General features: G+C 41.7%; 1 non-coding gene across 1 annotated transcript; it reads right to left on the reverse strand.

Annotated features, from left to right (window-relative positions):
• Window positions 1-6,522: 6,522 nt before the first annotated feature.
• Window positions 6,523-6,630, reverse strand: LOC130963833 (small nucleolar RNA R71). Its single transcript, XR_009079951.1, has one exon. It is a non-coding gene; the product is annotated as a small nucleolar RNA R71 (small nucleolar RNA).
• Between the last annotated feature and the right edge of the window lie 3,480 nt (window positions 6,631-10,110).

Below are 10,110 nucleotides of genomic sequence, written 5' to 3' on the forward strand. Positions count from 1 at the left end.
GGGCGTTTAACGCCAGAAAGGGGCACCAGACTGGCGTTAAACCCAGAAAAGGGCAAGAACCTGGCGTTAACGCCAGAATGGCATCAGCCCGGCGTTTAACGCCAGAAATGGCCAAAATGTGATTTTGAGCAACATTTGTGCAGGGATGACTTTTCCTTGGACACCACAGGATCTGTGGACCCCACAGGACCCCCACCTACCCCACCACCACCCTCTCTCTTCTTCCCCCATTCACCAATCACCTCAATACCTCTTCCCCAAAAAACCCCTCACCTATCAAATCCCATCTTTCTTTTCACCACTCACATCCATCCTTCATAAATCCCCACCACCTCACCCTTCAAATTCAACCACTTTTCCTCCAAACCCACCCATACATGGCCGAACTCCATCTCCCCTCTCTCCTATAAATACCCTTCTTCCTTCTTTATTTTCACAACCTAAACACCACTCTCCCCCTCTTTGGCCGAATTAACCACCATCTCCCTTCTCCCTCATTTCTTCTTCTTCTACTCTCTTCTTTCTTCTTTTGCTCGAGGACGAGCAAACCTTTAGTTTGGTGTGGTAAAAGCGTTGCTTTTTCGTTTTCCATAACCATTTATGGCATCCAAGGCCGGAGAAACCTCTAGAAAGAGGAAAGGGAAGGCAAAAGCTTCCACCTCCGAGTCATGGGAGATGGATAGGTTCATCTCAAGGGTGCATCAAGACCACTTCTATGAAGTTGTGGCCTTGAGAAAGTGATCCCCGAAGTCCCCTTTTCACTCAAAAAGGTGAATATTCGGAGATCCGCCATGAGATCCGAAGAAGAGGTTGGGAAGTACTTACCAACCCCATTCAAACAAGTCGGAATCTTGATGGTTCAAGAGTTCTATGCCAATGCATGGATCACCAAGAACCATGATCAAAGTATGAACCCGGATCCAAAGAATATCTTACTATGGTTCGGGGAAATACTGGATTTAGTCCGGAAAGTGTGAGGGTAGCATTCAACTGCCATGATGCAAGGAGATGAACATCCTACACTAGAAGGGTCAACTTTGATCAAAGGTTGGACCAAGTCCTCACAGTATATGAGAAGAGGGCGCACAATGGAAGAGAGATTCAAGAGGCAAGCCGGTTCAATTGAAGGCATGACCTCAAACCCGGGCTAGAGGATGGTTAGAGTTCATTCAACTCAATCATTCCCACTAGCAACCGGTCCGAAGTTACTCTAGACCGGGCCATCATGATCCATAGCATCATGATTGGAGAAGAAGTCGAAGTTCATGAAGTTATAGCCCAAGAACTCTATAAAGTGGCAGACAAGTCTTCCACCTTGCAAGGCTAGCCTTTCCTCATCTCATTTGTCACCTCTGTTATTCAGTTGGAGTTGACATAGAAGAGATACCCCCATTGATGAGGACAAGCCCATCACAAGAAAAGGATGGAGTACACAAGAGACCCCTCTCATCAAGAGATCCCTGAGATGCCTCAAGGGATGCACTTTCCTCCACAAGACTATTGGGAGCGTAAAACACCTCCCTAGGAGAATTGAGTTCCAACATGGGACACTAAGGGTGGAGCACCAAGAACACTCCATTCTCCTCCATGAAATTAGAGAAGATCAAAGATCATGAGAGAGGAGCAACAAAGACAAGGGAAGAGACATTGAGGAGCTCAAGCACTCCATAGATCTTCAAGAGGAAGAAAGAGCCGCCATCACTAAGGTGGATTCGTTCTTTAATTTCCTTGTTCTTTCTTCTGTTTTTCGAAAATTAATGCTTATGTTTGTCCATGTTTGTGTCTTATGATCATTAGTGTCTTAGTGTCTATGCCTTAAAGTTATGAATGTCCTATGAATCCATCACCTTTCTTGAATAAAAATGTGCTTAATTGAGAAAAAGGAAAGAATTGCATGAATTTGAATTTTATAATAGTTTAATTATTTGATGTGGTGGCATTACTTCTGTTCTCTGAATGTATGCTTAAACAGTGCATATGTCTTTTGAATTGTGGTTCATGAATGTTGGCTCTTGAAAGAATGATGAAAAAGGAGACTGTTACTGAGGATCTGAAAAATCATAAAATGATTCTTGAAGCAAGAAAAAGCAGTGAATACAAAAAAAAAGGAAAAAGAAGGAGAAAAACGAAAAAAAAATAGAAAGAAAGAAAAGAAAAAAAAAAGAGAAAGAATAAAGTTGTGATCCAAGGCAATAAGAGTGTGCTTAAGAACCCTGGACACCTCTAATTGGGGACTTTAGCAAAGCTGAGTCACAATCTGAAAAGGTTCACCAATTAGTGTCTGTGGCATGTATGTATCCGTGGTAATACTGGAAGACAGAGTGCTTTAGGCCACGGCCAAGACTCAATAAGTAGCTGTGTTCAAGAATCATCATACTTAACTAGGAGAATCAATAACACTATCTGGATTCTAAGTTCCTAAAGAAGCCAATCATTCTGAATTTCAAAGGATAGAGTGAGATGCCAAACTATTCAGAGGCAAAAAGCTAAAGCCCCGCTCATCTAATTAATACTGATCTTCATAGATGTTTTGGAGTTCATTGCATTTCTCTTCTTTTTATCTTATTTGATTTTCAGTTGCTTGGGGACAAGCAACAATTTAAGTTTGGTGTTGTGATGAGCGGATAATTTGTACGCTTTTTGGCATTGTTTTTAGTATGTTTTTAGTATCTTTTAGTTAGTTTTTAATATATTTTATTAGTTTTAATTAAAATTCACTTTTCTGGACTTTACTATGAGTTTGTGTGTTTTTCTGTGATTTCAGGTATTTTCTGGCTGAAATGAGGGATCTGAGCAAAAATCTGATCCAGAGACTCAAAAGGACTGCAGATGCTGTTGGATTCTGACCTCCCTGCACTCGAAGTGGATTTTATGGAGCTACAGAAGCCCAATTGGCGCGCTCTCAACGGCGTTGGAAAGTAGACATCCTGGGCTTTCCAGCAATATATGATAGTCCATACTTTGCCTAAGATTTGATGGCCCAAACCGGCGTTCAAAGTCACCTCAAGAAATTCCAGCGTTAAACGCCGGAACTGGCACCTAAATGGGAGTTAAACGCCCAAACTGGCATAAAAGCTGGCGTTTAACTCCAAGGAGAGTCTCTACACGAAAATGCTTCATTGCTCAGCCCAAGCACACACAAGTGGGCCCGGAAGTGGATTTTTATGTCATTTACTCATCTCTGTACACCTTAGGCTACTAGTTATCTATAAGTAGGACCTTTTACTATTGTATCTAGAGACTTTGGTAGCTATCTTCATTTTATGCTATCTTAGATCATTGGGAGGCTGGCCATTCGGCCATGCCTAGACCTTATGCTTATGTATTTTCAACGGTGGAGCTTCTACACACCATAGATTAAGGTGTGGAGCTCTGCTGTACCTCGAGTATTAATGCAATTACTATTGTTCTTCTATTCAATTCCGCTTATTCTTTGTCCAAGATATCACTTGTTCTTCAACTTAATGAAGGTGATGATTGTCACGAATCATCACCATTCTCACTCATGAACAAGGTGACTGACAACCATTCTTGTTCTACAAGCATCTGAGGCTTAGTGAATATCTCTTGGATTCCTGATAACACGATGCATGGTTGATCGCCTGACAACCGATTGCTCGCCTGACAAACGAGCCAGCCATTCCGTGAGATCAGAGTCTTCGTGGTATAGGCGAGAACTGATGGCGGCATTCAAGAGAATCCGGAAGGTCTAACCTTGTCTGTGGTATTCTGAGTAGGATTCAATGATTGAATGACTGTGACGTGCTTCAAACTCCTGAGGGCGGGGCGTTAGTGACAGACGCAAAAGAATCACTGGATTCTATTCCGGCCTGATTGAGAACCGACAGATGGATAGCCGTGCCGTGACAGGGTGCGTTGAACATTTCCAATGAGAGGATGGGAGGTAGCCACTGACAACGGTGAAACCCTTGCATAAGCTTGCCATGGAAAGGAGTAAGAAGGATTGGATGAAGACAGTAGGAAAGCAGAGAGACGGAAGGGAAGGCATCTTCATGCGCTTATCTGAAGTTCCTACCAATGAATTACATAAGTATCTCTATCTTTATCTTTTATGTTATTTTCGTTCATCATCATACCCATTTGAGTCTGCCTGACTGAGATTTACAAGGTGACCATAGCTTGCTTCATACCAACAATCTCCGTGGGATCGACCCTTACTCACGTAAGGTATTACTTGGACGACCCAGTGCACTTGCTGGTTAGTTGTGCGAAGTTGTGTAATGCCATGGAATTGAACTACCAAGTTTTTGGAGTTCATGACCGGGGATTATGAGAGTTGTGAAAAGTATTGTTCACAATTTCGCGCACCAAGTTTTTGGCGCCGTTGCCGGGGATTGTTTGTGTATGGACAACTGACGGTTCATCTTGTTGCTTAGATTAGGTATTTTTTTTTTCGAAATTCTTGAGATGAATTCTAGAGTTTCATGATGATTTGTTGAAATCTGGCTGGCTGAGAAGCCATGTCTAATTCCATTGGACCGAGGTTTCAACTCATCATCACAAGAGCTTGATGATTTTTATCAATCTTGCTTTTGGAGCAGTGATCTGCTAAGGCTTGGCTGGCCTTTGGCCATGTCTAGTGTTTTGGACCGAAGCTTTCTTTGAAAGCTTGGCTGGCTGTGAAGCCATGTCTAATTCCTGGACCGGAGTCTTAGACTAGCATTGCACTGATTCCTGGAATTCTCATTAAGAATTTTGATACCTTTTCCCACTTAATTTTCGAAAAAATCCAAAAAAAATTATAAAATCATAAAAACCAAAAATATTTGATGTTTCTTGCTTAAGTCTAGTGTCTCATCTTAAGTTTGGTGTCAATTGCATGCATTCATGTGTCTTAATGGTCTTCAAGTAATTCTTGATGATTTTCGTGTTCTAATCTTTGAATTCAATTGACTTGAGTGTTTTGTGTGTCTCATATGCATTCTCATATAGTGTTAGTAGTATACAAACTGCTAAGTTTGGTGTCTTGCATGCATTGTTATTTGATTCTTGTTGCATTTTGATTATTGAAAATCCAAAAATATTTTTAATTTGTGTCTTTTCAAGTCAATGATACAGAGAATTGAAGATTCAGAACATACTGCAGAGGAATTATACAGAAAAAGCTGGGCATTCAAAATGCCCAGTGAAGAAGACAGACTGGCGTTTAAACGCCAGCCAGGGTACCTGGTTGGGCGTTTAACGCCCAAAAAGGGTGCATTTTGGGCGTTAAACGCCAGAATGTATACCATTCTGGGCGTTTAACGCCAGGATGGTGCTAGGGGGAAGATTTTGTTTTCAAATCAATTTTTTTTTTCAAGTTTTCAAAGTTTTTCAAAATCAAATCTTTTTCAAATCATATCTTTTCAATCAAATGTTTTCAAAATCAATTTCTTTCCTTTTTCAAAGATACTTACTAACAATTAATGATTTGATTGAACATCTCAAATTGTTGCCTTTCTGTTGAGAAAGGTTTAATGTTTGAATCATATCTTTTCTTGTTAGGCAAGTCACTAATTTTCAAAATCAAATCTTTTAAAATTGTTTTCAAAACATATCTTTTAAAATTGTTTTCAAATCATATCTTCTCAATCACATCTCTTTAAAACTAATCATATCTTCTTAACCTCATCTTTTTCAAAATAGTTTTCAATCAAATCTTTTTGATTTCTAATCCCAATTCCTTTTTCAAAAATCACTTGATTTCTTTCTTACTTTTATTTTCGAAAATCAATTAAGTGTTTTTCAAAATGTTTTCAAAATCTTTTTAATTGAATTTTCGAAAATCTTCTTCCTCTCCTCCCACATCCTTCTATTTATGGAGTACTACTCCTTCTTAATGCACAATTCGAACTCTATCTAATCAAGTTCGAATTCGTCTACTTCTTTTCTTCTATTTTTCTTTTCCTCTGACACCTCAAGGAATCTCTACACTGTGACATAGAGGATTCCACATTTTCTTTTTCTCTTCTCTTTCATATGAGCAGGAGCAGAGACAAAGGCATTCTTGTTGAAGCTGACCCTGAACCAGAAAGGACCTTGAAGAGAAAACTAAGAGAAGCTAAGGCACAACTCTCTTTAGAGGACCTGACCGAATTCTTCAAGGAAGAAGAAGACATGGCAGCCGAAAACAACAACAATGCCAACAATGCAAGGAAGGTGCTGGGTGACTTTACTGCACCTACTCCCAACTTCTATGGGAGAAGCATCTCTATCCCTGCCATTGGAGCAAACAACTTTGAGCTTAAGCCTCAATTAGTTTCTCTAATGCAACAGAATTGCAAATTCCATGGACTTCTAATGGAAGATCCTCATCAGTTTTTAGCTGAGTTCTTGCAAATCTGTGACACAGTCAAGACTAATGGGGTTGACCCTGAGGTCTACAAACTGATGCTATTCCCTTTTGCTGTAAGAGACAGAGCTAGAATATGGTTGGACTCACAACCTAAAGACAGCCTGGACTCTTGGGAAAAGCTAGTCAATGCCTTCTTGGCAAAGTTCTTTCCACCTCAAAAATGGAGTAAGCTTAGAGTGGAAGTTCAAACCTTCAAACAGAAGGATGGAGAATCCCTCTATGAAGCTTGGGAAAGATACAAACAATTAATCAGAAGATGTCCCTCAGACATGCTTTCTGAATGGAGCATCATAGGTATCTTCTATGATGGTCTCTCTGAACTATCCAAGATGTCTTTGGATAGCTCTGCTGGAGGATCTTTTCATCTGAAGAAGACGCCTACAGAGGCTCAAGAGCTAATTGAAATGGTTGCAAATAACCAATTCATGTACACTTCTGAAAGAAATCCTGTGAACAATGGGACTAGTCAGAAGAAAGGAGTCCTTGAGATTGACACCTATAATTCTTCATGGAGAAATCACCCAAATCTCTTATGGAAGAATCAAGAGAGACCTCAACAAGGTTTCAATAACAATAATGGTGGAAGAAACAGGCTTGGCAATAACAAGCCTTTTCCATCATCTTCTCAGCAACAGACAGAGAGTTCTAAGCAGAATACCTCTGACTTAGCAACCATGGTCTCTGATCTAATCAAAACCACTCAAAGTTTCATGAATGAAACAAGGTCTTCCATCAGAAATTTGGAAGGACAAGTGGGACAGCTGAGCAAGAAAATTACTGAACTCCCTCCTAGTACTCTCCCAAGTAATACAGAAGAAAATCCAAAAGGAGAGTGCAAAGCCATAACCATGGCCGAATATAGAGAGGAAAGAGAGGAGGTGGACGCCACTGAGGAAGACCTCAATGGGCGTGCACCAACCTCCTCTGAGTTCCCCAATGAGGAACCATGGGAATCTGAGGCTCAAAATGAGACCATAGAGATTCCATTGGACTTACTTCTGCCTTTCATGAGCTCTGATGAGTATTCTTCCTCTGAAGAGGATGAGTATGTCACTGAAGAGCAAGTTGCTAAATATCTTGGAGCAATCATGAAGCTAAATAACAAGTTATTTGGAAATGAGACTTGGGAAGATGAACCTCCCTTGCTCACCAAAGAACTGGATGACTTGTCTAGGCAGAAATTACCTCAAAAGAGACAAGATCCTGGGAAGTTTTCCATACCTTGTACCATAGGCACCATAACCTTCAAGAAGGCCTTGTATGACTTAGGGTCAAGTGTGAACCTCATGCCTCTCTCTGTAATGGAGAAGCTAGGGATCTTTGAGGTACAAGCTGCAAGAATCTCATTGGAGATGGCAGACAACTCAAGAAAACAAGCTCATGGACTTGTAGAGAATGTTTTGGTAAAAGTTGAAGACCATTACATCCCTACTGATTTCATAGTCCTAGAGACTGGGAAGTGCATGGATGAATCCATCATCCTTGGCAGACCCTTCCTAGCCACAGCAAAGGCTGTGATTGATGTTGATAGAGGTGAACTAATCATTCAAGTGAATGAAGAATCCTTTGTGTTTAAGGCTCAAGGATATCCCTCTGTCACCATGGAGATGAAGCTTGAAGAGCTTCCCTCAAATCAGAGACAAATAGAGCCCCCAAAGTCAAACTCTAAGTTTGGTGTTGGGATGCCACAACCAAACTCTAAGTTTGGTGTTGAACCCCCACATTCAAACTCTAAGTTTGGTGTTGGGAGGTTCCCACATTGCTCTGATCATTTGTAAGGCTCAATGAGAGCCATCTGAGCTACTGACGTTAAAGAAGCGCTTGTTCAAGCTACTGACGTTAAAGAAGCGCTTGTTGGGAGGCAACCCAATGATTATATTTTATATATTTTCTTTTGTTATTTTATGTTTTTTGTAGGTTGATGATCATAAGAAGTCACAAAATCAATGAAAAAAGCAAAAATAAAATGAAAAACAGGAAGAAAAACAGCACACCCTGGAGGAAGATGTTACTGGCGTTCAAACGCCACTAAGCCTAGCAGTTGGGCGTTTAACGCCCAGTCTGGCACCATTCTGGGCGTTTAACGCCAGAAAGGGGCACCAGACTGGCGTTAAACGCCAGAAAAGGGCAAGAACCTGGCGTTAAACGCCAGGAATGGGCATCAGCCCGGCGTTTAACGCCAGAAATGGCTCAAAATGTGATTTTGAGCAACATTTGGTGCAGGGATGACTTTTCCTTGACACCACAGGATCTGTGGACCCCACAGGACCCCCACCTACCCCACCACCACCCTCTCTCTTCTTCCCCCATTCACCAATCACCTCAATACCTCTTCCCCAAAAACCCCTCACCTATCAAATCCCATCTTTCTTTTCACCACTCACATCCATCCTTCATAAATCCCCACCAACCTCACCCTTCAAATTCAAACCACTTTTCCTCCCAAACCCACCCATACATGGCCGAACTCCATCTCCCCTCTCTCCTATAAATACCCTTCTTCACTTCTTCATTTTCACATAACCTAAACACCACTTCTCCCCCTCTTTGGCCGAATTAACCACCATCTCCCTTCTCCCTCATTTCTTCTTCTACTCTCTTCTTTCTTCTTTGCTCGAGGACGAGCAAACCTTTTAAGTTTGGTGTGGTAAAAGCGTTGCTTTTTCGTTTTCCATAACCATTTATGGCATCCAAGGCCGGAGAAACCTCTAGAAAGAGGAAAGGGAAGGCAAAAGCTTCCACCTCCGAGTCATGGGAGATGGATAGGTTCATCTCAAGGGTGCATCAAGACCACTTCTATGAAGTTGTGGCCTTGAAGAAAGTGATCCCCGAAGTCCCCTTTTCACTCAAAAAGGGTGAATATCCGGAGATCCGCCATGAGATCCGAAGAAGAGGTTGGGAAGTACTTACCAACCCCATTCAACAAGTCGGAATCTTGATGGTTCAAGAGTTCTATGCCAATGCATGGATCACCAAGAACCATGATCAAAGTATGAACCCGGATCCAAAGAATTATCTTACTATGGTTCGGGGGAAATACTTGGATTTTAGTCCGGAAAGTGTGAGGGTAGCATTCAACTTGCCCATGATGCAAGGAGATGAACATCCTTACACTAGAAGGGTCAACTTTGATCAAAGGTTGGACCAAGTCCTCACAGTTATATGAGAAGAGGGCGCACAATGGAAGAGAGATTCAAGAGGCAAGCCGGTTCAATTGAGAAGGCATGACCTCAAACCCGTGGCTAGAGGATGGTTAGAGTTCATTCAACGCTCAATCATTCCCACTAGCAACCGGTCCGAAGTTACTCTAGACCGGGCCATCATGATCCATAGCATCATGATTGGAGAAGAAGTAGAAGTTCATGAAGTTATAGCCCAAGAACTCTATAAAGTGGCAGACAAGTCTTCCACCTTGGCAAGGCTAGCCTTTCCTCATCTCATTTGTCACCTCTGTTATTCAGTTGGAGTTGACATAGAAGGAGATACCCCCATTGATGAGGACAAGCCCATCACCAAGAAAAGGATGGAGTACACAAGAGACCCCTCTCATCAAGAGATCCCTGAGATGCCTCAAGGGATGCACTTTCCTCCACAAGACTATTGGGAGCAAGTAAACACCTCCCTAGGAGAATTGAGTTCCAACATGGGACAACTAAGGGTGGAGCACCAAGAACACTCCATTCTCCTCCATGAAATTAGAGAAGATCAAAGAATCATGAGAGAGGAGCAACAAAGACAAGGAAGAGACATTGAGG

The sequence above is a fragment of the Arachis stenosperma genome, chromosome 2 (assembly GCF_014773155.1).
Source record: "Arachis stenosperma cultivar V10309 chromosome 2, arast.V10309.gnm1.PFL2, whole genome shotgun sequence".
Lineage (NCBI taxonomy): Eukaryota > Viridiplantae > Streptophyta > Magnoliopsida > Fabales > Fabaceae > Arachis > Arachis stenosperma.